The 23541-nt window shown below is 37.0% G+C and overlaps 1 long non-coding RNA gene across 1 annotated transcript; it reads left to right on the forward strand.

Moving 5' to 3' along the window:
- The first annotated feature begins 948 nt into the window (after positions 1–948).
- LOC139356243 (uncharacterized) lies at positions 949–23175 on the forward strand. The gene is made up of 3 exons (XR_011607797.1): positions 949–1849; positions 5213–5318; positions 18122–23175. It is a non-coding gene; the product is annotated as an uncharacterized lncRNA (long non-coding RNA).
- Positions 23176–23541: the final 366 nt, after the last annotated feature.

Raw genomic sequence — 23541 nt, forward strand, 5'->3', positions numbered from 1 at the left:
TGTTGGTCAACTATCCACTAGTGGGTTATAAAATCCCTTTATTGTATCATATTAGCATTTAGAAAGAAGAGAAATGGAATAGGATAACCAGCATGAAGAAAAGAAATAGAATAGAACAGAATAATAGACTAAAAGAGAATAGAATAAAAAAATCAGAGGACATTGTACATGGTTAGGGTTGGCATTATTTCAGAAAACTTTAGTCTGATATATATATATATATTTGTATATATATTTGTGAATGCATATCTATCTATCATCTATCTCAGAATGTGTGTGTGTGTGTGTGTGTGTGTGTGTGAGAATTCTGGGTCACAACGTAAAATGTAATTCTTACGGTAAATGATGTAAAAAAAGATGTTTGAAAGCCACTGCCTAGTGCACTTAGAAGAAATAGGTTCAAAGGCAAGACAGATACGGGAGGAAAAAAGTTGATCCTTATAGAGCTTGATGTGACCTGTCTTATAGGCTGACAAAATGACATCAAATGATGACTCGTCTCTTCACCAATTCCATGATTTTCAGTTGCATCTTTTCCAGCAATACACTATCAAAGTGTGTTTCAAAGAAGAGAAGAGTGTGTGTTTCAAAGCATCATTTTATCTTATCAATCACAGTGGGCTATTATCTTCAAGTATGAAAACTTCAAAAATAACTTTGAATTATTGAGAGCATCTTTTTATTTTTGAAATTCAAATATACCTATGGAACTTACATACTTGCTCTAGTGATTGGTCCTTGATCAGTGGTCTTTTCTAATGTACCCGCCTGTGAGGATCCCATGTTGTATTTAGAACAAAGATTAGTTGTATTCTTTGAGCTCTTTGCATGAACGCAATTTTGCTCCATTTTGACTTCCAGTAATTGCTAGTAGATTTTTTTCCTTTTTCACTTCCTTTCTTGCTAGAGGAATCTGAAATAAAATTAGTATTAAGCTATTGACCTTATTAAAATTTTAGTCTTGTATTTTACTTTTCTTTTAAATTCAATAGTGATTTTCTTCTGGCTTCATCAGTTCTCATGAGATTTATCAACTCCCAAGCTCTTTATAAAAATATGTTCAATTGGACAATATCAGAGCCAGAGGTAAGAGTGATGATTCTCTAAGCAAATAGCTTAGTTACAACCTAATCTGCTGCTCCACATGTACAAACACATTTTAAACTAGTGTGAATCATGTCTGCCATATGCAGGAAATACAAAAAAAGTGAAAACGGCAAAACATTTTTTCCTTTAAAAACAGTTTCATTCGCTGTTCTACTGAACAAGGATTGACCCTTTGTAGTTACTGACCTACTGGAACCCTGAAATATCTACGTAGGCTCCTTTAAGTGGACGTTACTCTTCCTCACTTACCGGCTCTGCACGAGTAAAAGGCCACTTTGTGGGTACCACTGGAATTCAGCCAGCCCACTACCAACTTGTATACTCCTCCTTTCTTTCAGGTTTACCAAATCTTCAGCTCTGTTTCCGTCTCAGTTTTGCTCAAAACCTCTTCCAATATTGGCAACTAAACATGGTGTCTACTATGATTTGGGTATTATGCTAAACTGTACTTGCATCCTCTGATATAACTTTCCCCAAAACCCAGTGAGGTAGTTACTTGATTTGATTATCTACAGTGGCATGACAAATAACTTCAAAACATAATGCTTTAAAACAACAGACATCGTTTGTTATCTCTCAGATTTCTGTGGTTCAGTTATTTGGAAGTGCCTGTGCGAAGCAACTCTGGTTTAGGTTCGCACATGAAGTTGCACTCAGTCTGCGCCTGAGGCTAGTGTCGCTTTGCAGGTTTCTTCACCCTCACTGGCGTGGTGCCTGGACTTAAACAGCTGAGATTTCTCAGGTATAACTCTCTCTCTTTACATAATCTCCCCACATGTTCTCCCCATCATTGTAGCTTTGGGATGGCTTCATTTCAAGACACATACCTCGAGAGAGAGAACTAGATGAAAGCTGTTTTACCTTTTCTGACTTAACCTTGGAAGTCATGCAGTGTCATTTCAGCCCCTTTCAATTTTATTTATTTTTTATTTTTTTTGAGACGGAGTCTTGTTCTGTCACCCAGGCTGCAGTCCAGTGGTGCGATCTTGGCTCACTGCAAGCTGCGCCTCCCGGGTTCACGCCATTCTCCTGCCTCAGCCTCCAGAGTAGCTGGGACTACAGGTGCCCGCCACCATGCCCAGCTAATTTTTTTGTATTTTTAGTAAAGACAGGGTTTCACTGTGTTAGCCAGGATGGTCTTGATCTCCTGACCTCGTCATCCCGCCTCGGCCTTCCAAAGTGCTGGGATTACACGCGTGAGCCACTGCCCCGGGCCTCAATATTTTAATAAGCAAGTCATTCATGCCAGTCTATATTTAGAAGAAAGGAGATTAGACTCCACCTTTTGTAGAAGGAATGTCAGGAAATTTATGGACAATACACATAATTTCACTTAATTTTCATAGCAATTATGAATGAGTGTTAGCCAACTTTTTAAAGTTCTATTTGTGATTATCTAACCTTGGTGAGGAAGTAAAAAGTTAAGTAGGTTTTATCCCATGTATGAAAAGCCTTGCTTTATAGACACTTTTCCTTTTTTCATGATAAAATTTAAAAATTTTAAAATATGCCTGCAGAAGAGCACATAAGACATACATGTATTATATAACTTAAAGAAGAATTGTAAAATAAGTATTTGTGTACAATTATTTTTGGCACCCGAGATCCCCTTTGGGTCTTTCTTCTTGGTAATCACCCACACTGTTCTCTCTAGTGTAACTGATATTAAGACTTTTGTTGTGATATTATTAACTTGCTTTTCAAAATAATTTTAATATTTACTTATATAATCCTTAATTTTTTTTAACTTTGCCTGTTTATAAACTTTATGTGAAACAAGTCAACGTTTGTGTCTTTCTTCCATTGCTTATTTGTGCGATTTATCCAAGTTGGTCACATGTAGCTGTACTGTAGTTCATTTTACTTTATTTGCTATGTAGTATTCTGTCAAAAGAATATAACACAATTTTATTTACTAATTTTTATACATGTCTATTGTTGCACATGCACAAATGTTTCTATAGGGAATGTTTCTAGGAGTAGAAATGCTTAAAAATGCTTGTGCATATCTTTGCAAAATGTCAAACAGCTTTGCAAAGTGGTGGTATTAATTTGCATTTCTACCAGTGGTATATAAGACCTCCTGTTGCTCTAGATTCTTGGAAACATTTGGCATTGTCAGACTTTTAAATACTTCCAATGTGTTGGGTGTGTACCATTTTCTCATGGTGTTTGCATTGTGCATTTCTTTGATTACTAATAAAGTTGATTACCTTTTTATATATTTAATAGTAATTTATACTTTGTGCAATGCTTATTAAAGTTTTTTTTTATATTTCTATTGGACTTAGGTTTTTCTTATTGATATGTTGGAAATCTTTATGTATTCTGAATACTAGCTCTTTTCAAGTTTTATGTGTTAAATGTCTCTTCTCTGCCCATATTTTGTGACTTATCATTAATTCTCTTTATGTTGTATTTGATAAAGAAAGATATTCTTAATTTTAAATATAGTCAAATTTATTTCCCTGTTTCTTTATGATTACAGTGTTTTTGGTCTTGTTTAGGAAAGCTTTCTTACTTTGAGGCCTTAAAATATTCTTTGACAATATTATAATTAAAATAATTATAATTTTCACTTTTTCATTTATATGGGTAATAAATGTGGAATTTATTTTTTGTAGGTAGTGTGAAAATAATGTCTAAAGTTTTTTTTTTAGTCATATGGATATTTTATTGTCTTTGCATCATTCATTGAAGACTATCCTTTTCTAAGTACTCTGCAATGACAATGGTTATAAATCAAGTGTTGGATCAAGATCTGTAGCTTGGATTTTTATTCTGCTTTTCTTTTTTTATTTCTTCTTAAATTAATAATTTTTTATTCCTGTTTTTAATTTTTTTAGAGACAAGGTCTTGCTTTGTTGCCCAGGCTGAAGTGCAGTGACTCAATGAGCTTACTGCAGCCTTGACATCCTAGGCTCAAGGGGTTTCAAGTGATCTTCCTGCCTCAGCCTCCCAAGTAGCTAGGACTACATGCTCACACCACCACATCCAACTATTTTTTAAGAAATTATTTCTTGTAGAGATGAGAACATTTGTATGTTGCCCAGGCTGGTCTTGAACTCCTGGCCTTGGGCAATCCTCCCATCTTGGCGTCCTAAAGTATTGGAATTACAACATGAGCCACCACACCTGGCCTCATTTTTTTATTGATGCATAAGTATTATATATATTTATCAGTATAACATGACATTTTGAAACATTTTGTAAACATTGTGGAATAATTAAATATAATTAATCAATATACACATTACTACACATACTTATCTTTTTTCATGGTGAGAATATTTTGTATCTACACTCAGCAATTTTCAAAAATAAAATATATTATTATTAATAATAGACACCATGTTGTGCAACAGATCTCTTAAACTTATTGTATCTAACTGAAATTTTATATCCTTTGACCAAATCTTCCCTACTCCCTCACCTATGCTGCAGCTTCTGATAACTACCATTTTACTCTTTTCTTCCATATATTCAACTTTTTCTCAGATTCCACATATAAGTAAGAAAATGTGATATTCTGCTTTATCTTCTGGGCTTATTTAAATTAATACAATGTCCTTCAGGTTCATTTTGTTGTCACAAATGATAGAATTTCCTAGATGTTTTTTTATGGCTGAATACGTAAACTCTTAGGTTGATTCCATATCTTGGCTATTGTGAATAATGTTGCAATGAACATGGGGATACTGATATCTCTTTAACATACTTATTTTATTTCCTTTGTATATATTCCCAGAAATGTGATTCTGGATAACACAGTGTTTATAGTTTTAATTTTTTGAGGAACTTCCGTACTGTTCTCCATAATGGCTATACTAGTTTAGATTCCCAATAACAGCGTCTTCATCATTGTCTTAATACTATAACATTTTACTGTGATTAATATCTGGTAGATATAGCAAGTCAAACCATCTTTTCAGGCATGTCGTAGCTATTTTTAATTCATTTTATTTCCACACAAATTATAGAATTTGCTTATCAAGTTTTATAATTTAACCTGCTAAGATTCTGTTTGTGACTGTATTAAATCTATAAATGAAAAATTGGGATATGTTGAATAGAGCATCTAAGAGAGATCACTGGATTTCAACAGAGAAGTGACGGGAATTCTCTGAGGCACAGAAGGAAAGGAAAATGAAGCAACCAGCCCATCCCAGATTGGCTCAGAGCCAGGAGGATATCCTGATTGCAGGGAAAAGGTAAGCAAGAGATCCACAGCAGTCCACATTCCCACCATGGATGCCTGCAATCCTAGCCACAGGAGAGCCACTCAGCCCTTACAGGACCTGAGCCTAGTATAAAGAGCTATGTGGAATCCATGCAACTATATTGTTCTAGAGGAAATTCACACTGGGTCCTACTCACCCATAAGACCCAAGCTGCTGCAGCCCACAATGCCATATTGAGAGCCCAGCCCCCACCAGACTACATCCTCCACTGGAGATCAGTGGCCCCTGCATCTCCATTTCCCTGGAGCTGCACTAACATCCCCCTACATCTACCCCAAGGGCTGCAGCATTACAACACCAACTGGACCCAGTGGTGCAGCCATGTCTCCAGCACTCCAGCCCATACACCCCAGGGAACAGGCAATCCAGAACATGAGAGAGGCTACCCCAAGGACAAAGGAAGTGAAAGCATGTACTCCCCAAAGCTTGAGAGCCGTCTTCCTGGCACTGCAAGCATTCACAACAGCAGTGGGGGTTCCACACACCTGTGTGTACCTTCAGGGGGCCTGAGAACCGGCTAGCATGTGTATGCCATCAGAGAACCTAAAGACCAGCCTTCCCTGTCCACTGCTGCCAACATTCATGCACACCATCCAGGGGCCAGAGAATTGGTTCACCCCACCTGCCACAGCCCACTGCCTTCACTGCAGCTGGTGGCCATGGGAACTGTCCAGAGGCCTGAGGATTGGTCTACCCCATGTCCCATTACTGGTGCCATTGCATGCTGCCTGAGGCCCACGGAACCAGTGTGCCCAGACTGTCACCACCAACGCTGGTGCCTGTGCATGCCCTCTGGGAGCCTAAGGGCCAGCCTGCATAGGCTCTACTGCCACCACTGCTGGTGCCTGTGTATACCACCTAGAGGCCTGAGAACTGGAATACCTGACCTCCTGGTGACACCACTGGGGTCTGCATGTGCCACCGGGTACACAAGGATCAGTTTGCCTGATGCTCCCATATAGCAAAGCCTCACTGCAGCCTTCACTCACACCTAGAATCAAAACCAGAGCACCCTATTCAACCAACACTATAGATAAACCTAAAGAAAAAAACCCTTCCCCCAAAAATTCAATCCATGTAATTGGAAGAAATGACTATTACACCAGATGGACAGATATCAACATAAGGACAAAAGAAACATGAGAAAGAAAGTAAACATGACACTTCCAAAAGAACACAATAATTCTTCAGTAACAGATACCAAAGGAAAAAAAATTCTATGGAATGGCTGAAGAGGAATTCAAAATAATGGTCTTAAGGAAATTCAGCAAGACATAAGAGAACACAGATAGATAATATGAAGAAATCAGGACAACCTCCTAGATGAAAATTTCAACAGAGATAGGCATTATATAAAAGAACTAAACAGAAATCTAAAACTGAAGATTTCTATGTAGTTTGTTTTTTTTTTTTTTTTTTTTTTTTTTTTTTTTTTGTTGAGACCGAGTCTTGCTCTGTCACCCAGGCTGGAGTGCAGTGGCACGATCTCGGCTCACTGCAAGCTCTGCCTCCCGGGATCATGCCATTCTCCTGCCTCAGCCTCCCAAGTAGCTGGGACTATAGGCGCCCACCACCTCACCTGGCTAATTTTTTGTATTTTTTTAGTACAGACGGGGTTTCACCATGTTAGCCAGGATGGTCTTGATCTCCTGACCTCGTGATCCGCCCACCTCGGCCTCCCAAAGTGCTGGGAGTACAGGCGTGAGCTGCCGCACCTGGCCTAAAACTGAAGATTTCAATGAATGAAATGAAAAATACAATCAAAAGCTTCAAGAATAGACTAGATCAAACAGAAGAAAGAATTTCCAAACCTGAAGACAGACTTTCTGAAATAACACAGTCAGACGAAAAAAGAAAAAAAAAGAATAAAAAATAATAAAGAAAATGTACATGACATACAGGACACCATGAATCAAACAAATATTCACATTTTTGGAGTTTCAGAAGACGAAGAGATAGAAAAGGGCATAGAAAAACCATGTAATGATACAGTAGCTGAAAATTTCCTAATATGCCTGAGAGATATAGACTTCCAGATACAGAAAGCAAAAAGATGTTTAAATTAACTCAATCCGAAAAGGTCTTCTTAAAGCATGTTATAGTCAAACTCACAAAAGCCAAAGAAAAAGAGAGACTTACACAAACAACAAAAGAAAAATATCAAGTCATATATACGGGAAACTCCATCAGACTAACAGCAGATTTCTCAGTAGAACTCTTACAGACCAGAAGAGAGTAGAATGATATGTCTAAGTGCTGAAAGAAAAAACAAACAAAAAAACTGTCAAGCAAGAATACTATATCCAGCATACCTATCCTTTAGAAATGAAGAGAAAATAAAGTCTTGCCAAGACAGGAAAAAAACAGAGGAAATTTGTCACTGCTAGTCTGACTATACAAGAAATGCTTAAGGGAGTTCTACTTTTGGAAGCAAAAGGATAATGTTTGCCATCATGAAAATATACAAAACTCACTGGTAGAGCAGATATAAAAGTGAGAAAGAGAAAGTAATCAAACATTATCATTACAGGAAAATAAGCAATTCATAAAGGTAAACAATAAAAGAGACTGAAAGAGACAAAGGATAAACAAAACAATCAGAAAACAATTAACAAAATAATAAGAGTAAGTCTTCACCTTCTATAATAACCTGGAATATAAACACTTTAAATTCTCTAATTAAAATATATAGAGTGGCTGAATGGATTTTTAAAAAAAACCAAATATATGCTACCTACAAAAAAACTCGCTTCATCTATAAAGACAACCATAGACTGAAATGGAAAGGATGAAAACAAAAAATCCGCAGAAACAGAAACCAAAAGCAAGCAGAAGTAGCTATACTTATATCAGACAAAATAGACTTTAAGTTGAAATACATGAAAAAAGAAAAAGAGAGTCATTATAATGATAAATGGATCAAATCAGCAAGGGGATATAACAACTGTAAATATATATTCACCAAACTTTGGCGCACCAAGGTATATAAAGCAAATATTATTGGAGCTAAAGAGAAAGATAGGGTCCCAATATAATAATCAAAGACTTCAACACCACACTTTCAGCACTGTACAGATCATTTAAAAAGAAAACCAATAAATAAACATTGAAATTAACCTTCAGTATGAGCCAAATGGATTTAACAGATATTTATAAAAAATTCCATTCAACAGCTCTGGAATACACATTTTTCTCATCAGCACATAGAACATGTTAGACCAAAAAACAAATCTCAACTTATTAAAAAATCAAAATTATATTAAGTACTTTCTCAGATCACAATGAAATAAAACTAGAAATCAAAAACAAGAAAAAATTTGGAAACTATACAAATACATAGAAAGTAAACAACATGTTCCTGAACAACCACTGAGTCAATGAATAAATTAAAAAGAAAACGGAGAATTTTTTGAAACAAATGAAAATCAAAACACAACATTTCAAAACCTGTGGGATAAAGCAAAAGCAGTGCTAAGAGAGAAGTTTATAGTAATAAATTCCTACATCAAAAGAGTAGAAACATTTCTTTTTTATTATTATACTTTAAGTTATGGGATACATGTGCAGAACATGCAGGTTTGTTACACAGGTATACATGAGCCATGGTGGTTTGCTGCACCCATCAACCCGTCATCTACATTAGGTATTTCTCCTAATGCTATCCTTTCCCTTTCCCCCAACTTCCCGGCAGGCCCCGGTGTGTGATGTTCCCCTCCCTGTGTCCATGTGTTCTCATTGTTCAACTCCCACTTATGAGTGAGAACATGCAGTGTTTGGTTTTCTGTTTCTGTGTTAGTTTGCTGAGGATGATGGTTTCCAGTTTCATCTTCGTCCCTGCAAATGACATGAACTCATTCCTTTTTAAGGCTGCATAGTATTCCATGGTGTATATGTGCCACATTTTCTTCATTCAGTCAATCATTGATGGACATTTGGGTTGGTTCCAAGTCTTTGCTATTGTGAATAGTTCTGTAATAAACATATGTGTGCATGTGTCTTTATAGTAGAATGATTTATAATCCTTTGGGTATATACCCAGTAATGGGATTGCTGGGTCAAATGGTATTTCTAGTTCTAGATCCTTGAGAAATCACCATACTGTCTTCCACAATGATTGAACTAATTTACACTCCCACCAACAGTGTGAAAGTGTTCCTATTTCTCCACATCCTCTCTAGCATCTGTTGTTTCCTGACTTTTTAATGATCGTCATTCTAACTGGCATGAGATGGCATCTCATTGTGGTTTTTATTTGCACTTCTCTAACCACCAGTGAAGATGAGCTGTTTTTCCTATGTTTGTTGGCCGCATAAATGTCTTCTTTTGAAAGTGTTTTTTTTTTTTTTTTTTTTTTTTTTTCCGTATCCTTCACCCACTTTTTGATGGGGTTGTTTGTTTTTTTTCTTGTACGTTTGTTTAAGTTCTTTGTAGATTCTGGATATTAGCCCTTTGTCACATGAATAGATTACAAACATTTTCTCCCATTCTGTAGGTTGCCTGTTGACTCTGATGATAGTTTCTTTTGCTGTGCATAAGCTCTTTCATTTAGTTAGATCCTATTTGTCTATATTATCTTTTGTTGCAATTGTTTTCGGTGTTTTAGTCATGAAGCCTTTTCCCATGCCTACGTACTGAATGGTATTGCCTAAGTTTTCTTCTAGTTTTCATGGTTTTAGTTATTACATTTAAGTCTTTAATCCATCTTGAGTTAATTTTTGTATAAGGTGTAAGGAAGGGTTGCAGTTTCAGTTTTCTGCATATGGCTAGCCGGTTTTCCCAGCTTGGTCCAGAGCTGAGTTCAGGTTCCTATATATCCTTGTTATTTTTCTGTCTCGTTGATCTGTCTAATATTGACAGTGGGGTGTTAAAGTCACGTTATTGTGTGGGAATCTTAGGTCTCTAAGAACTTGCTTTATGAATCTGGGTGCTCCTATGTTGGGTGCACATGTATTTAGGATACTTAGCTCTTCTTGTTGCATTGATCCCTTTACCATTATGTAATGCCCTTCTTTGTCTTTTTTGATCTTTGTTGGTTTAAAGTCTGTTTTATTAGAGACTAGGATTGCAACCTGTGGTTTTTTTTTTTTTTTTTTTTTGCTTTCCATTTGCTAGGCAAATGTTCCTCCATCCCTTTATTTTGAGCCTATGTGTGTCTTTGCACATGAGATGGATCACCTGAATACAGAACACTGATGGGTCTTGACTCTTTATCCAGTTTGCCAGTCTGTGTCTTTTAATTGGGGCATTTAACCCATTTACATTTAAGGTTAATATTGTTATGTTTGAATTTGATTCTGTCATTATGATGCTAGCTGGTTATTTTGTCATTAGTTTAGGCAGTTTCTTCACAGTGACGATGGTCTTTAAATTTTGCTATATTTTTGCAGTGGCTGGTGTTGGTTTGTCCTTTCAATATTTAGTGCTTCTTTCAGGAGCTCTTGTAAGGTAGGCCTGATGGTGACAAAATCTCTCAGCATTTGCTTGTCTGTAAAGGATTTTATTTCTCCTTCATTTACAAAGCCTTGTTTGGCTAGATATGAAATTCTGGGTTGAAAATTCTTTTAAGAATGTTGAATATTGGTCCCCACTCTCTTCTGGCTTGTAGGGTTTCTGCAGAGAGATCTGCTGTTAGTCTGATGGGCTTCCCTTTGTGGGTAATCCGACCTTTCTCTCTGGCTGCCCTTAACATTTTTCCTTCATTTCAAACTTGGTGAATCTGATGATTATGTGTCTTGGGGTTGCTCTTCTCGAGGAGTATCTTCTTGGTGTTCTCTGTATTTTCCGAATTTTAATATTGGCCTGTCTTCCTAGGTTGGGGATGTTCTCCTGGATATTATCCTGAAGAGTGTTTTCCAACTTCGTTCCATTCTCCCCGTCACTTTCAGGTACACCAATCAAATGTAGATTTGGTCTTTTCACATAGTCCCATATGTTTTGGAGGCTATGTTCATTCCTTTTCATTCTTTTTTCTCTGATCTTGTCTTCACGCTTTATTTCATTAAATTGATCTTCAGTCTCTGATATCCTTTCTTCCACTTGATTGATTCAGCTATTGATACTTGTGTATGCTTCACGAAGTTCTCATACTGTGTTTTTCAGCTCCATCAGGTCATTTATGCTCTTCTCTAAACTGGTTATTCTAGTTAGCAGTTCCTGCAACATTTCATCAACGTTCTTTGCTTCCTTGCATTGGGTTAGAACATGCTCCGTTAGCTTGGAGGAGTTTGTTATTACCCACCTTCAGAAGCCTACTTCTGTCAATTCATCAAACTCATTCTCTGTACAGTTTTGTTCCCTTGCTGGTAAGGAGTTGTGATCCTTTGGAGGATAAGAGGCATTCTGGTTTTTGGAATTTTCAGCCTTTTTGTGCTGTTTTTTCCTCATCTTCTTGGATTTATCTACCTTTAGTCTTTGATGTTGGTGACCTTCTGATGGGGTTTTTGTGTGGTCATCCTTTTTGTTGATGTTGATGCTATTGCTTTCTGTTTCTTAGTTTTTCATCTAATAGTCAGGCCCCCTTTTGCAGTTCTGCTGCAATTTGGTGGAGGTCCACTCCAGACCCTGTTTTGTTGGGCACCACCAGTGAACACTGCAGAATAGCAAAGATTGCTGCCTGCTTCTTCCTCTGGAAGCTTTATCCCAGAGGGGTACCCGCCAGATGCCAGCCAGAGCTCTTCTGTATGAGGTGTCTATCAACCCCTGCTAGGAGTTGTCTCCCCATCAGGAGGCACAGGGTTCAGAAACCCATTTGAGGAGGCAGTCTGTCTCTTAGCAGAACTCAAGTGCTGTGCTTGGAGATTTGTTGCTCTCTTCAGAGCCAGCAGGCAGGAACGTTTAAGTCTGCTGAAGCTGCACCCACAGCCACCCCTTCCCCCAGGTGCTGTGTCCTAGGGAGATTGGAGTTTTATCTATGAGCCCCTGACTGGGGCTGCTGCCTTTCTTTCAGAGATGCCCTGCCCAGAGAGGAAGAATCTGGAGAGGCAGTCTGGCTACACTGGCTTTGCTGAGCTGTGGTGGGCTCCACCCAGTCCAAACTTCCCAGCAGCTTTGTTTATACTGTGAGGGGAAAACCACCTACTCAAACCTTAGTGATGGTGGACACCCCTCCCCTCAGCAAGCTTGAGCATCCCAAGTTGACCTCAGACTGCTGTGCTGGCAGCGAGAATTGCAAGCCAGTGGATCTTAGCTCGTTGGGCTCTGTGGGGGGTGGGAGCCACTGAGGAAGACCACTTGGCTCCCTGGTTCAGCCCCCTTTCCAGCAGAGTGAATGGTTCTGTCTTGCTGGCATTCCAGGTGCTACTGGGGTACAAAACAAAACAAAACAAAACTCCTGCTGCTAGCTCTGTGTCTGCCCAAAGAGCCACCCAGTTTTGTGTTTGAAACCCAGGACTTTGGTCTGTGGGCACCCGAGGCAGTCTCCTGGTCTGCGGCTTGTGAAGACTGTGGGAAAAGAGTAGTATGTGGGACAGTTAGCACTGTCCCTCCCAGCCCAGTTCCTCATGGCTTCCCTTGGCTTGGGGAGGGAGTTACCCGATCCCTTGCACTTCCTGGGTAAGGCGACGCACACCCTACTTCTGCTCATCCTCCGTGAGCTGCAACCACTGCCTAATCAGTCCCAGTAAGATGAACCAGGTACCTCAGTTGGAAATCCAGAAATCACCCACCTTCTGCATTGATCTCGCTGAGAGCTAAAGACTGGAGCTGTTCCTATTCAGCAGTCTTGCCCGGGAATCCCCTGAGTAGAAAGATTTCAAATCAACAACCTAATGATGTACCTCAAAGGCCTAGAAAAGCAAGATCAAAGCAGTCCAAAGGAGTAGAAAAAAGAAATAATAAAGATCAGAGGAAAACTAAACAAAATAGAGATTAAAAAGTACGAGGGATCTATGAAATGAAAAGTTAATTTTTTAAAAAAGGTAACAAAATTAATAATCTGCCACCCAGACTAACCAAGGGAAAAAAGAGAAGACTCCAATAAATAAAACCAGGAATTAAAGAGACATTAAAATTGAAACCATAGAAATACAAAGAATCATCAGAAACTATTATGAACAATAACAAATTGGAAAACTAGTTGAAATGAATAAATTCCTGGACATGTAGTCCCTCCTAAGATTGAACCCCGAAGAAATAGAAAACTTGAACAGATTAATAATGAGTAACATGATTGAATCAGTAATAAAGAGTCCCCAAGTAAAACAAAGCCCAGAACTGGATGACTTTATTGCTGAAACTTTTAATGAAGAACTAATACCAATTTTTGTCAAACTATTTCAAAAATGTGAAGAGGAGAGAGTTCTTCCTAAGTCATTCTATGAGGCCAGAATATCCCTGGTACCAAATTAGACAAGAACACAACAATAACAACAAAGTACAGGCTAAATCCATGATTAATGTAGACCCAAATAGTCTCAACAAAAATTCTAGCAAACCAAATCCAACAACATGTCAAAAAGATAACACATAATAATCAAGTGGGATTTATCCCAGGGGAGCAAGGATAATTTAACATGTACAAATCAATAAATGTGATACATCATATCAACAGAATGAAGTACACAAACCATATCATTATCTCAGTAGTTGCAGAAAATAGCATTTGTTGAAATTCCTCATCTCTTTATAAAAACTATTGGAAATTAGGCATAGAAGGCACATATCTCAACATAATAAAGTTCACATATTACAAACTCCATAGAAGGCACATATCTCAACACAATAAAGCTCATATATTACAAACCTCATAGAAGGCACATATCTCAAAATAATAAAGTTCATATATTACAAACCCACAGCTAATGTCATACTGAATGAGGAAAAGCTCAAAGCCTTTCTTCTCCGAACTGGAATTAAGGATTCCCATTTTCATCACTCCTATTCAACATGGTAGTGGAAGTCCTAGCCAGAGCAATTGGGCAGAAGAAAGAAATAAAAGACATCCAAATGAGAAAAGAGGAAGTTAAATTGTCCCTTTTGTCAGATGACATAAATTTAATCTAGAAAATCCTGAAGACTCCACCAAAAAACTCTTAGAATTTATAATGAAATTTGGTAAAGTTGGAAAATAAAATATCAGCATACAGAAATCAGTAGTGTTCTGATCATAGAAATCAATATGCAGAAGAAGAAAACTAGACTCCTATTTCTTACCATATGCAAAATAAACTCAAGTTGGATTAAAGACTTAAATGTAAGACCCAAGAGTATAAAATTACTAGATGAAAACATAGGATAATTGATGTAGGACATTGGTCTAGGCAAAGATTTCATGGCTAAGATTTCAAAAGCAATGGCAATACAAACAAAAATAGACAAATGGGACTGTATTGAACTAAAAACCTTCTGTACTGCAAAGTACACAATCAAGAGAGTGAAGAGACAACCTGGAGAACAGGAGAAAATATTTCCAAGCTATTTATTTGAAAAGGGAGTAATATCCAGGGTATACAGAGAATTTAAATAACTGACCAGCAAAACACAATCCAATTAAAAATTGGGCAAAGAATCTGAATAGCATTTCTCAAAAGAAAATATACAAGTGGGCAAAAATATATGAAAAAATGCTCAATGTTACTAATCATCAGTGAAATGTAAATCAAAACTACAGTGAAATATCATCTCACCCAAGTTAGAGTGACTATAAGACTATTATTATGCTGGTGAGGGTGCAGAAAAAGGAAACTCTTTTTGTTATTGTTGTTGTTTGTTTTTGAGACGGAGTCTCACTCTGTCGACTGGGCTGGAGTGCGATGGCACTCACTGCAACCTCTTTCTCCTGGGTTCAACTGTTTCTCCTGCCTCAGCCTCTTGAGTAGCTGGGACTACAGGCACCCGCCACTCTTATACACTGTTGGTGGGAATGTACGTTAGTACAGCTATTATGGAAATCATTATGGAGAGTTCTCAAAGCTAAAAATTGAACTACCATATGATCCAACAATTTCACTACTGGGTATTTACCCAAAAGAATAGAAATCAGTATATCAAAGGGATACTTTCTCCCTCATGTTTATTGTAGCACTATTCACAATAGCTAAGATATTGAATCAACCTAAGTGTTCATTCACAGACAAATGAATAAAGAATATATGGTATATATACATAATGGAATACTATTCAATCATAAAAAATTGAAGTCCTGCCATTCGTGGCAACCTGGATAAGACTAGAGGATATTTACGTTAAGCAAAATAAGTCCGGCATAGAAAGATAAATACCACATGTTCTCACTCATATGTGGAAGTTAAAAAAAAATTGGAGCTAATGGAACCAGATAATAGAAAAGTGGCTATTAGAAACTGGGAAGGGAGGTTGGGAGGGATGGTTGATATGGGATACAAAATTACAGCTAAATAGGGGAAATGAGTTCCCGTGTTCTGCAGCACTGTAGAATGAATATGATTAACAGTAACTTATTGCTTATTTTCAGAAGAGGAGAGGATTTTGAATACTTGCAACACAAATAAATGATAAATTTTTGAGGTGATGGATATGCTAATTACCCTGATTTGATCTTTACATATTATATACACATATGGCAATGTTACTCTGTATCTTATCATTGTCATCTTTAGTTTACAATTATTACTTAACTAAAAACAAAGGGAAAAAAATTCTAGGACAGTTGTCAGTTTTACAATAATGAAACTTCAAATTCATGAACATGATATTTCACTTATCTTTGCCTTTGACTTTATCTCTCCAAAGTGTTCTGAGACTTTCCTTAAGTTTTATACATATTTTGTTAAACTACTCCTACTATATATATATTTTGAGACTAATTCACTCTTTAAAATTTTCATGTTCTAGTTATTGTTGATAGAAATAAATGCAATTGTTTTATATTCATTTGGTTTGATATATATTTCTGTTAGATATCCTTTATAATTTATTATAAGAATATTTTGTTGCTCTCAGCATAGTTATAATAGCTGTTTTAAAGTCTTTATCTGATAATTTTTAACTCCTGGGTTACTTTGAGACAGGCATCTGCTGATTTATTTTCTCTTGAGATTGTGTTATACTTTATTCGCTGTTCATATGTCAGGTGATTTTGGTGTATACAGTTGACATTGTGAATGTTGTTGTGGAGATTCTGGAGTTTGTTACATTGCTATGAAAACTATACATGTTTTAGCAGACATTATACACTGAATTGCTCCTCCACTCCCAATTTATATGTTGAAGTCCCAACCCTCAGCACATCAGAATGTGGCTGTATTTGGAGATAGTCTTTAAAGAGGGAATTCAGTTAAAATGAGGTCTTCAGGGTGTGCCATTATCCATTATAATTTATGCCTTTATAAGAATAGAAAATTTAGACACAGACATAAACAGGAAAGACCAGGTGAAGATACAGGAAGAAGATGGCTATTTACAAACTGAGGAGAGAGGCCTCAGAAGATACTCACCCTTTTAACATCTTGATCTCAGACTTCTGGCTTCCAGAATTGTGAGAAAGTAAATTTCTATTATTTAAGCCACCCAGTCTGTAAAACTTTGTTATGGTAGCCTTAACAAATTATATAGCATATAATTAACTTGGCTAGATTCAAAATGCAAATGATCATGCCCTTGGTGGGTAGTAGCTCAGATCTCAATTCAGTTCTTTAAACCTGAGTTGTTAAGAGGCTTTCAGGTTTGTGCATAAACAAGTGTTTGAGAGGTCAGTCAGGCATCTGAACACTTTAAACATAAAATTTTGGGTTATATTTCTATGCATTTCTCTCTTCTAGGGTATCTCCCTTACTCTCTGGTGGCCCTGGGTTCCCTAGATTTCTTTTCCTGATTACTCTGGTTAGAAAGATGGTGAGCTTTCCATTGGGGTTTTAGCTGCCCTAAAGGAAAAACCATATGAAAAATTGGAACCAATTTCTGCTTACCACTTGGTCCAATGTTTGCTTCTTTCCAAACTGCCTCTTTTTTTAATCTCTAGAGGCTTTATGTAGTTGGTTTTTGTATTTTGCCCTGAGTTTATAGCTATTATTTGCAAGATGATCAATTTGTTAGGCCCTCTTTTCTTCATACTGGAATTGAGACTTGCATTGGGTTTTGAATATTAATTTTGAATCTAATTGTCTTTCTAAATTCTCTTAGTAATCTCAGATAATTTATCTCTAAATTTAATTTGGTTTTTTTGTTCCTTTAGAAAAAATAGGAGTTAGAAGCTTATTAATGTTCAAGTTTCAGATGGTAAGCATGTTTTGACTTAATGCACATAACTGATCAAAAATAATTTTGTATTAGCTTATGTGATTTTGCCAAAGTAATGTTGTAATGTATTCAATTTGTTTTCTTAAACAAGATAATGTAGTTTAGCCAATGATATGCAGGTGCTTAAACTTTCATATGGGTCTTAGAATGCCAATAAAAATATTGTTTCATATTTTTTATTTAACAGCCTCAGGAGTAAAAGACCAGTGAGGTGTGATATGTGTGAGTGTGTGTGTGTGTGTGTGTGTTTTTCAATGGCTAATAGTAAGTCCTGATCACTAAAGAGCTTTATGTTTTGGTATTATTTCCATTCCATTTGGATAATTTTCTGAGACCCGACACTATTTCATTTTTTAAACGTTTATTTATCCTTTGTTTACTTATTTAGAGACAAGTCTCACTTTATCACCCAGTCTGGAGTGCAGTGAAGTGATCATTGCTCACTGCAGCCTCAAACTCCTAGACTCAAGCGATCCTCCTGCCTCAGTCTCCTGAGTAGCTGGGACTACAGGCACTTGCCACCATGCCTGACTCTAACACTATTTCTTTACTTTCCTTAGGTCTATAATAAAGAAAGCCCTCACTGTGGCATCCTAGATCAGGAGGACCATTTATCAACATATGCTTTAAAAACGTATCAATCCTGAGGAGCAACACTGACAGGTCTATATACCTCTACTCCAGAGGTACAAAGAGTGCAAAAGGTATCAGCATTGATAGCCTTCTCAAGCCCTCTCTGCCCTCTCAGCTAGCTAAGATTACTATAACTTCAGTATTAGGAAAGTGGTTTCGGCCACTATAGAAAAGAGTGATGAAGAAGGATTATTCTATACCTAAGGGCAGATAATTATCAATATTTGTATCATGTACATAAGATTTAACACAAGCAGAAAAAATCAAGCTGCATTGGTTATGGTACCAAGAGCAATCTCAAGGGTTCTGTTGCTTTGGCAGTAGCTGCTCTAATCAGTGAAGCCTTTTATCATGGGCACCTCAAGGTTGGATGTTTTTGGAACTGCAGTAAAAACCTTGTCTAAGCCTCTTACCTATGAAGACTTCAAGGGGAAAGGTGTTCTTTTCATCTACCCAGAAGCCTTTGGAGTCTATCCTTTGGAGAAATATCTGATGTTTAATGGAAATATATATCCTAGGTTCCTCACTGAATAAGATCTAAGAGCAAAAAATCTCAATTTAAAGAAGAAAACCCCTTTGAAATTAAAATGTTCATCTTCAATTAGAATAAAAACTTCATGGAGGAAAGAGGATTTTCTGTTTGTTCACTGTTGTATTTCCAGTGTTCACAGCAAATATTGGTTGTATAAATTTGAACGAATCTGCCACATCATTTACAGTTGCCTAGCATTTACAAGTGTTTGAACCAGATACTAGGCCCGACTCCTCTCTTGGAGTCCTGTACTTCCCCAGACTGAATTTCAAAGCAGTTACAGTGACCTTGAGTAGACATCACTCAAGAGTGGGCACATCAATAGAGCCAGGCGGGAACATGGGTCAGAAACAAGTCAAGGAGGCCTGACAAAAGATTTGGTAATAGAAAGAAAATGTATTTGCTCATTTTTATTGTTCTCATTTTCTGATCCAGTTAAATTAATAACTTCATTACGGTAAACCCATGGCCTCTGACTCTAGCACTTATAATGAGAAACAGAAAAAAAAAATATGTTCATCATTCGCCCCCCAGCAAGTCAGTCCAAATCATCAAACTAGAGTTCAAATAGTAGAGGTTGCCATTATGGGGGAGAGACAGGATTTTCACTGAGAGAAAAAGTCTACTGAGAGGCAAGATAATGAACTTCGATTTTTAAAATTTATCTTTTATTTTTTAAAGTGCTTTAAACTGCACATATAGTATGAGAATAATTAGCGATTTAAAAATTCCGGTTATACAGATATGTACCGAAGAAAGTGTGAGTTTTTATACTTCTAGGCCATTCTTATTTTTTTTGAGCTGAGGACGATGCTCAGTGTATGGACTGAGTCACAGCAGGAACTGGGAGAATTTTGCTTCCATTTCTCATCTTCCAAAGCACAATCACCAACCTAGCCAATCAGAGTCAGTTGGCTTTCAATGGAACATGCCAGGGAATCACCTCAGTTATTTGTTGAAAGAAAAAAGTAAAGGTGAGATCTGCCAGATGTAGATTTAGGGAGGGAACTCAAGACAAGGGCTATGACTAGCAGTTTTACCAGTGCCAGTTGCACACTTTAAATCTACTTTCTTGGGCCCACAGAAAGATGCACCATCTGATACCTAGCTATGGGTTTTAACAAATTATACCTGCTAGGTTTAGTTCCTTCTACTGCACTACCACAATGTAAATGCAATGGGCCCTAAAATCATTTACTCTTTAAGCGTGTATTCTGTATTTTGATATGTGAACAAAGTTCAGTTGCCTGATGCTGGTAACAGCTCACCTCTGAGTGTACCACGCAAACATGGTGCATTAAAGTAGGGTAGTTTCCCAGAGTTAAAAGGCTTCATTGAATCTCTATTTTCTGCCAAATCTAAAATTCTTTGTTTGATTTCAAGACCTTCTATTATCTGGCTCCTTGTCCACCCTCACATCGACTATTCCTCTAGTTTGATGGATGTTTTCTGACTATCCTAGGAATATGCTATGATCAACCCTGTTCTCTCTGTCTCTTTCCCCAAAAATTCTGTCACCTTCCCCCCGATCTGTTTGAACCCAACATTTTGCTCCTACATATATCTATACTATGGCATATCTTATAGAAAGATTTAAAAATGGGATGCAGCTATGTGTCCTAGTTAGGAAACATGATAAAGGCATACCATGAATAAAAAGAGAATTGTAGTAGAAGTAAAATATGGTATGTATACATTGTAAGGAAAAAGGCAGAAGAGTAGAAACCATATTTCTAACAGTAGTTATTTCTGAAGCATGTGATCTTGGGGATAAAGTTTACCTTCTCTTGTATTTATGTATTTCTTGAATCTTTAAGTTGTAGGTATTACTTTTGTGATCAAAATAAAAGCTTGTTAAAAAATAACTCAAAAATTGTATTTTCTTCACAAATATTTCCTTGAGAACTATAATCCTTTTTGACAGACTTCTTCTAAAATCCTATTGAACTTGTACTGTATACCTCTAAGATTCTGTATAAAGTCTTCTATCAGTTATTTTATTTGTGTGTAGGTCTTGGCTCCTTCAAGTTGCTCACAGTCTAACTTGGAACAGATGCATGATAATTCTAACGTTCTTAGACATTGATTAAACACATTGCAGAATCTCAGAAAAATACATAATGATTGATTTAATCACAGAGAGAGCACCATTGGTCTGTAGATGTAAAAATCAGCATGTATTTATTCTGACTTCTTAGCTGACATTGGAGGGACACTCTAAGTGGAAGGACAGTAATGAGGCAACACATAAGATTGAGAAGTGAGGAGAAGTGAGAGGGAATGGAAAGGATATATAGTCTCTGAGCTCTTGCTTGGCAAATATGAGCTTTCTATTGGGAGTAGGGTTACTGGCACATGGTATTTTTAATTATCACAGCACCATTGAGGCAGACGGAGCAGAGAAAGTGCTTTGTGTTAGTAGATACCTTTCTATCTTCTACTGTGGCTGGGAAGGAATGAGAAAGAAAATCTGTCTTGAGGAAAGGCCTCACATCCTCAGGCAATGCCCACCTATAGGCTTATTGACCTTTTAAGTCTGTAGACTTCCTTGCTTCATCTGAAATATATATGCTTATGAACAAATTCCTATCCCTTTCTCCCAGTCCTTTTATCCTGCCTGGCTAATGTGAAATCCAGTCTAGCTAGGGTCTGCAACTTCTGAGTTTACAGTCCATGGGCTACTTCCACCCCAAAATTCACTCAGAATAATTCTTTTTCTGAAGTCAGTGATGTCAGAATCTGAGTGAAAACAAGCACTATAGTATACCAGAAACAAGCAAAGGTCTGTATAGACTGGTACTTTTGTACACAGTTTGTAGGAGAATAGATATTGAGTAAGGATATAGAGAGAATCTGAGGTCAGGGTTAAAAAGTCAGCTCAAGGTCAGGCTATGTCGAAAGCCTCGACTCCCTCTAAAGTTTTAGGCATTGAAAGAGAGGAGGTGGTTATTTTAACACCTAGATCAGGTAGACTTCTTCCTGACATAATTGCTAGTAATCAGAATCCTCACTTGTCCTGTGCTTTTAGAAGTCTTAGTCCCCCAGGAAGTTGGACAATACCTTTTTTCCCAAAGACTCATAGTAAAATCTTCCCTTTCGTAAAATCCCAGAGACTCCATTAACATAGGTGGTCCAGTCTCGAAAGTCAAAGATCCTCTTAGTTTTTTTGCTTGTTCCCTTTATATTGCTCCTTATACACTGGATTTTGTGTAGTAAAACTTGATCTTCCAAGCTCCTGTAAGTTCTCAGTCCTCTCACTTGGATATCTCTCATTTAGGCCCATTCAACCATCATTGAATTGTGTGAGTGGGTTAAGGGTCCTTAGCTCAGCAAAATATGTTGGGTAAGGGTCTGACATACCTTTTTCCCCCATTATTTCTTTGAGAGAATATCAGACCACTCCCTTCCCACAGTGATGGTTCTGTTTGGCATAGAGGCCTTTAAACACCCCGATGTGGGAGGGAAATAGAGAATAAGTAACTTGAAAATTATGCTGTGTAGGCCAGGATCAGAAAAAAAATACTTGGAGCTGGGTAGGAGTTTGTGTGTTTCTTGATCATGCTGATGCTTTAAAAGGCTGAACTGTCAGTATGGATGAGCAGGAAGGAGAAAATCAAAAGTATTACAAGAGGCAGGAATGAGCAAGTGACAGAATACCTAAGGGGGCTTCAGAATTCCCTTTTAGTTTCCTATGAACCATTTTCATATGGTTCAAGCCACACCCGATCAACCTTGTATGTCTATTTGGCCAGTGTATCAGGTGAGTTAGTATTTGTAAGTCTGCTGTCAGTTGCAAAGTCTCTTGTCAAAGGAATGCAGAGATGGAGGCTGCTATTTGATGAATGATTTCAGTCATCTTCAGCCTGGTTTATTGGTTCATGATTTGATCTGCAGACCAACAATTAGTTTAAGAAAAGATTAATCATTGCTATGTAGAAACCTAGTTTTGGACTGACAAGAGTTTTGAAACTGTAGGGAACTTCAAAAAATGGCATGGAATATTTCTTTAGTGTTTGTTTGCCTCTTGAGCTGGGTGTCTTGAGATATTTTATATAATTGATCATATTTTTAAGCAAAAAAAAAATTCAAGTTTTTCTATTTGAGCTTCTTTTCAAGTGAATCACAACTGACAGTATTGTCAGTTGTCTCACTTTTCACTGTGGATTTTATTTTTTTTAGACCCTGCCACTTTTTAAAAAGTATTTGAATTTTTTGACATATACTAGTTTTACTAGCAAATTTTATCTTTTTTTTTTAAATCACTGTTCCCTTTCTTGTTTGCTCCTTGTTGTCTCCTGGGTTTAACATTGTCTTTTCGCTGTTTCCTTCTGTATCTTGGATAATTGAATCTCATTATCTCTAGGACTTCCCTCATTTTTTGGAGAAAAAAATAATAATTTAGGTAAGGTAAGGTAAGGCCATCATTTTGGATCAAATACAAAACAATTTTTTTGAAAGGTAAAACTAACTATCTTTAAAAGCTAACCTTAAAAACTTTAAATTAGAATTCCTGTTTAAAGGTGAGGTTATTTTTATTGTACAACTTTGGGCTAGTCTTAGAGTATTTAACAATAAAGTTGACATCGGTGGAAACCTGAGATTTAGAGTAGTGTTATCACAAAACTCTGATGTTATTGAATAAAAATGCAAATTAGATTTTTTTGAAGTTCCTTTAAAGTTGTTATTTTCCCATTCAATTTTATTAACTTTCAGCTTCAATCTCTAATTCAGCCACTAGATTAGGGGGTCATAAGGATCTTTAAGGCTCCTTATGCAAGGTATTCTATGAAAAGGATTGTCAACACTATGTAAGAG

Source organism: Macaca nemestrina, chromosome 9, assembly GCF_043159975.1.
Source record: "Macaca nemestrina isolate mMacNem1 chromosome 9, mMacNem.hap1, whole genome shotgun sequence".
Lineage (NCBI taxonomy): Eukaryota > Metazoa > Chordata > Mammalia > Primates > Cercopithecidae > Macaca > Macaca nemestrina.